Source organism: Electrona antarctica, assembly GCF_951216825.1.
Source record: "Electrona antarctica genome assembly, chromosome: 15".
In the NCBI taxonomy this organism is placed as follows: domain Eukaryota; kingdom Metazoa; phylum Chordata; class Actinopteri; order Myctophiformes; family Myctophidae; genus Electrona; species Electrona antarctica.
This window is the reverse complement of record NC_136796.1, coordinates 49,618,143-49,624,142: the sequence shown is the minus strand read 5'-3', so window position 1 is coordinate 49,624,142 and position 6,000 is coordinate 49,618,143. Positions and strand designations below refer to the sequence as shown.

The 6,000-nt window shown below is 41.5% G+C and overlaps 1 pseudogene across 1 annotated transcript; it reads right to left on the bottom strand.

The window, feature by feature from the left end:
• Nucleotides 1–367: 367 nt before the first annotated feature.
• LOC306938676 (carbohydrate sulfotransferase 12-like) lies at nt 368–1,307 on the bottom strand (annotated as a pseudogene). The gene is made up of 2 exons: nt 1,287–1,307; nt 368–1,003 (listed from the first exon to the last, which is right to left on the bottom strand). The product of its transcript is annotated as a carbohydrate sulfotransferase 12-like (transcript).
• Between the last annotated feature and the right edge of the window lie 4,693 nt (nt 1,308–6,000).

Below are 6,000 nucleotides of genomic sequence, written 5' to 3'. Positions count from 1 at the left end.
TAACCCAGGAAATGGTTATGGCTCTGGAAAATAACCCAGACATATAACCCAACCACAGGGATTTAGTTACAGAAGTGTTTTTACAAGTCACTCTCTGTAAAGGTCATTGAACACCAAGTCTGAAATGTTCATATATGCGTTTTGTCATATCCGTTATCCAAGGATACTGAGCCACTAACAATCTTGTTGACTGATGTGAAAAAATGCAGAAAATCTAAACTCTTCTGAAATTTATTTTGACAGATGTCACTATCAGAGTTGGTTTAAAGTTAACAATAATCCGTAAATGACAAAATATGAGCTTGTATTTATTTCATCGCACTTGAAATTTTCAGGTGTAACATTTGGACTTCATGCCATCTTTTTTTTCTTCTTTTTCAAATCACATACAAAGTAGTTTGTCACACTTCATCTGAGCATGGAGGCGACGTAATTTCTCCAGGAGTGCTTGTCATTCATTAAGGATGGAGTCTGGTCTGTCGTAACCAAAGAGCCTGAAATCAGTCTCATACAGCTTGTAGAGTTCCCTCCGGGCCGCTAGAGGCACAGTGCTGAACCAGTCAGCCAACCAGTTGCTGTTTGTGATGTCCCTGTTTGTGATGCGACATGGGGAACTCCACCACATCATCTACCCTCAGCTGACTCAGAAGCTGCTCAGCATCCTCCTCGACCGACTCCATATGGCCCACAAAGTCATACTGGATCTGGCAGGGGTGGCAAAGCCGGTACATCTGCCACCAGTGCTCATCGAACGGGAAGTCCTTCTCTGTCTGGGGGTCCAGGAGATACTGGATGAAGTGGGCAAACGATGGGCGAAGCCCCATGGCAAACGCAACATCCACGGAGGCAGGGGCGTCTTCTTAGCGTAGCGCCGCAGCATGTCCTGAGCGATGCGGTGGTAGAAGTCCTCGTTGCGTTTCTCAAACTTGTCGCGGTAGGCAGAGACGAGGCGCACAAAGGGATCCCGCACAAACAGGAACTTTGTGTACTTTTTTAGCTTCAGCTTTGAGAAATAAACATCACAGAAAATTATTGCGAAGGTGATAGGATTTGTAAAAATGCCACACACCTGAAATTCTATAGTTTACCTATTATTTTTTAAACAAGGACTGATGTGACAACAGTGACAACTGCACTGATTTTTTTAGTTATGAAATTAAGCTCTGGAAGGATATTCTTCTTTCAAATAAGTGATTTATGATTTATTCATATTTATTTCTGTATTTATTCATTAGACCAGCTACCCATATGTGGAACTGCGTTGTGTTCCCATACAATGGTCAAGCTTTCTGAAAGGTTTTTGTCATAGACTTACCTCGATGAACTGAGGTTCATCGAGAACTTGTTGAAGGTGAAATGCATGCTTTGGTTGTGGACCTTAGCCAGTGCATCCTTGTAGGGGACACCCTCCTGCAGTCCAATCCCACTCAACACCATCATGAACCGCTTCCAGTTACTGCATGCCACGTAGACGCAAGGAGTACACGTTTCGATTATTTTTGAGGGGTGCTATTTACAGGTTTAATGTTTGTTTTTAGTTCAATGTTTGTCTTAAAAACACCATTGACAATGACGGAAAAAATACGTATATTGTCCCTCATTACGTCATATTGTCTCTTTATTGTTAATGACATTTAATTGTGTTGGCACCGTTTGTTTTACATCACCATTACATGACCTAATCAACATGAGTTAGACTTTAATATATTAGCACCCCTCACTTCACACGGGTGTGATTCTTTTTAGGATTAGCAGCAAGTATTCACGGGAAAAGACATCCTGACTCAGTGAGAGTGTACTTGTCATTTCTGCAACTCTGTAAGCTTGTGTATCGTTTCCCCTGTCCTGATGACAATGACATTGCAAGTTTCCATAACCTGCATTTGTGATACATAATATAATTTGGAGTTCCCGTCCTGAATGGGTTAATTCAGGGGTTTTCAACTGATTGTGAACGAGGGACCACCACCCTGACTTAGAATCAAGTACCTGCGGCCACTGTTGTTTTGCGTGGGGATATGGGCTAAGATTAGTGCTTTTGTAACACAAGTTTGCTAAACTATCCCATGTGTATGCATACCATTGTTTCTCAACCAATGCTAGACAATCCGGTGCACTGCCCCCTCTTGAGATTCTATAACTCCCCTTTTCTGTTGAATTTCATCATACGTCACCAGGTCATTCAGTTCACTGTGTCTCTGTTTCTCAAAAAATCCAATCAAAACAAATACATTACTGCATGCACATACACCAGTGGGCCACGGGCCACCTGTTGAAAACCCCTGGGTTAATTAAGGGCTACTGTACATGTACCGTACCTTAGGAACATAGCAGTAGATGATGCCGTGTACGTCATCCACAATAAGGTTCTCCAGTTCCTTGTAAGGGATGTCATCAACGGAGCGGTTCTTCCCAGGGTACACCAAGCCATCGCTACTGCACATCTCCTTAAGCAGAAGCCGTCTCTGCTCCTGTCCGTTCAGTACAGTCCAGGAAGGTTATCTCTACAATTCAACTCTGAAGCTGTCCATAACTTGACTCAATCATTGTTGTTTTGTATAAATGATAAATTACTTCAGCAGAATATGATGGTACTGTTGACGGTGAAAATAACCAATCAACAAGCTCAGAACACATGTACGTGTCGATATAATATTTAATTGACAACATTTTGATCGTTTTTGCCATGCCCAAAAGGGCAGTGGTTAAAGAGATCGTGACATATTTATTCATTATTAACACTTTGATTGCTACATAATCTCCCCAGGCCTATTTTGATGTTGCTACCGTTTAACATTGCACGAAGGCCTTGTTCGGGGGCCCACAGCAAAATGTTCTCTTATAGCGAAAATCACACGCATACATCAACAGAAAGCTGAACTTGTCCACTTCAATTTTAAAAAATACATTTTGATTTTACCATGTTCCATTCTGGAGATATTGACCTTTTTGCAACACCTGCTTTTGCCTGGAAGTGGTTATCTTGAACAGCGAGCAGAGTTATGGATGGTTTAAAGTCAGAGACATTGAAAGGCAGATATAAAAATGAACACAATAAATATCCTATACATCCTATACACCGAATGAAAGCCCTGAATGTGTACTTTCACGAGGAAAACAGTACACATTGATCCCATCTACAGTTAGACAGTAATTGGTTATTGAATGCAGCTTGTGCCCACCAGATAACTTCAGAGAAGACATGGACGTGAACTCCTCAATATTCACAAAATAAGGCCTATAGCGACATATAAATACTATATACCAAATGAAACAGAAGCTTCTCTGCTTTCATAATGAAAAAAATCACACCCGTGTGAACTGAGTGGTGTAAGGTCTGTCTGACGTAATGAAATCATGTCTGACGTAATTAAATCACACCCGGGTGTGGTTTCATTACCTGGCTTTGTTTGTGCAGAAACAATGAGCATGGTTGCTATGTTCACCCTGTTCACCCGGGTGTGATTTCATTACGTCATTACAACAGGGTGAACATAGCAACCATGCTCATTTTTTCTGCACAAAAAAGCCAGTTGTAGGAGTGGTTTACACCACTCAACAAAAAAGCCAGTTGTAGGAGTGGTTTACACCACTCAAAAATGCTACTGTAATAATAATAAAAATCACACCCCTGTAAAGTGAGCGGTGCAACTCTACTTCTCTACTTATTCACTACAGCTCGCTATATACGGACTGAGACAGAAAGTCATGTAAACCTTTTATTTACAGTTTGGTCTGTAAACTTCTACTGTAATAATAAAAATCACACCCCTGTGAAGTGAGCGGTGCAACTCTGTTCTCTACTTATTCACTACAGCTCGCTATATACGGACTGAGGCAGAAAGTCATGTAAACCTTTTATTTACAGTTTGGTCTGTAAACTTCTACTGTAATAATAAAACCCCTGTGAAGTGAGTGGTGCAACTCTGTCAGGGGCGCCTGGCCCTGTTTATTGAAATGACACAGGGTCCCCCCCCGATTGAGTCTGGTCGCGCATGCGCAGACCGTCGCTTTGTATTCAGACAGTCTCAGGCGCCCTTAGACTGTAAACACGCTACACGCAGGCCCCCCCCCGCTTGGAGTGGGTCCCCCCCCCCGCTAGGGCATGGGGGGACCTTCACTTACAGAGTAAGTAAAAGTAATTTGCTACCTCTGCTACCAATGCTAACTACAGCTTCCATGATGCTAGTAAAGTCATTTGCTAAGTGTATTGGTCTAGCCTACAGAGCTACCACAACAAAGGACGTTGCCAGTTTCTGCGAGAGAAATAAGCAACCAGTTGTGAAAACAACTTCAAGACCAAAATAAGCGAAAATAGCAAGCATTTAACAACACAAATCGTATTTATATAGTGCATTTATATAGTGTTTTTATTTGTACTCATCTGGAACATTTACATAGGCCTAATGCATCTGTCACTGTTATTTTGATTTTGGTTTGTTTTTTCATACAAAATGCCAAATAAATACAGTAGCGTATTTTTTTTAAAGGAGAGATAACAGGCAAACGATCCAAATAACAATGGTTCTATATTCTCTAATTGTGTAGATTTGTAAATTAAGTAGGCTAATCTAATGCAACAACAAGTAACAACAATACTATTTGTGTTGTGTACAGGCAGCTAATGTGTCTGTTTGGTGTGGGGGGGGGGGGGGCTCTATCGTTTTTGAGTGGTGTAAACCACTCCTACAACTGGCTTTGTTAGTGCAGAAAAAATGAGCATGATTGCTATGTTCACCCTGTTCACCCTGTCCAATGAAATCACACCCGGGTGAACAGGGTGAACATAGCAACCATGCATTTTTTCTGCACAGAAAAGAAACCCTGTTCACCCGGGTGTGATTTCATTATTTGTATAATGAAGAAGAGCGCATCATCTTATGGGGAAGAAAACATAACATTTTATAACATGGAGATATGAGGTTTGTCCATGCCCGCAATGATATACAGTGCACACACACACAAACACACACGCACGCACGCGCACACACACACGCATACACATACACATACACATGCGCAGAGAGACAGTCTTGAGTAGCGTCCAAAGCAGACGGAGATGGTGTTTGTAATCATAACATCCTCCCTTTGGATTGATTTGAAAGGCCTTGATCAGCCTGCTGTTGTTGTTGTTGTTGTTGTTGTTGTTCCATCCTCTGCTCCTTTTGCTTTGTGTTTGCTGGAACACAGATTATAAGGGACTAAAGGGAGCTGCTGTTAACGACATGAATATGAAATCAGAGGAGTTTATTAGTGAGGTTCATTGTCTTAGATATGCAGCACAACACAATGAATGAGGCCTTTTCAAAGAGACTCGGAGATAAACATTCTTCCTAACAAGTGGTGGAAATGAACTAAGTACTTATACCTTTATACTACTCGTACTCCATTACTACATGAAAACAAAGGGAGTCAGCCAGCGCGCCTCATCACAGGAGCAGTAGGGATAGACTCTGGAGCGGCTCGGACAGCCTAAGCCTTTTATTCAGGTGCTAGTACAAGAAATGACTGACATGTGATCTTTTGATCTTGGTTTAACTGTCCTGGCTGTTATCCCTTCTACTACTGCACTACATCTCAGAGTATGGCATTGCCGTGGCATTACAGTATGGCATTGCTTTACTAATGCAACTGCCATGTTTGAGGAGAAGCAGAGCTAGGGCCGTCTGTGCTTTAAACAAAGATCAACTGGCTCTGCTGGCACACTGCATGGCATGGAATTGATTTAAGAGCACAGCCTTATCAGCTTGAATATAGCTGGATAATTTCCTCTAGCTTTCTCTTGGGGATATGAGAGCTACAGTATGCTAAACACTGCATGCCCAAATCAAATCACATTTATTTATAAAGCACATTTAAAAACAATTCTCATTGTACCAAAGTGCTGTACAGAACATCTCATCAATATCATAGGCACAGACAATAGCTGCGCAACAAAATACAGACAATTAAAGAAACACATTTATGAGCAAACTGAAGTTATCATCAGTGTTGCCATAT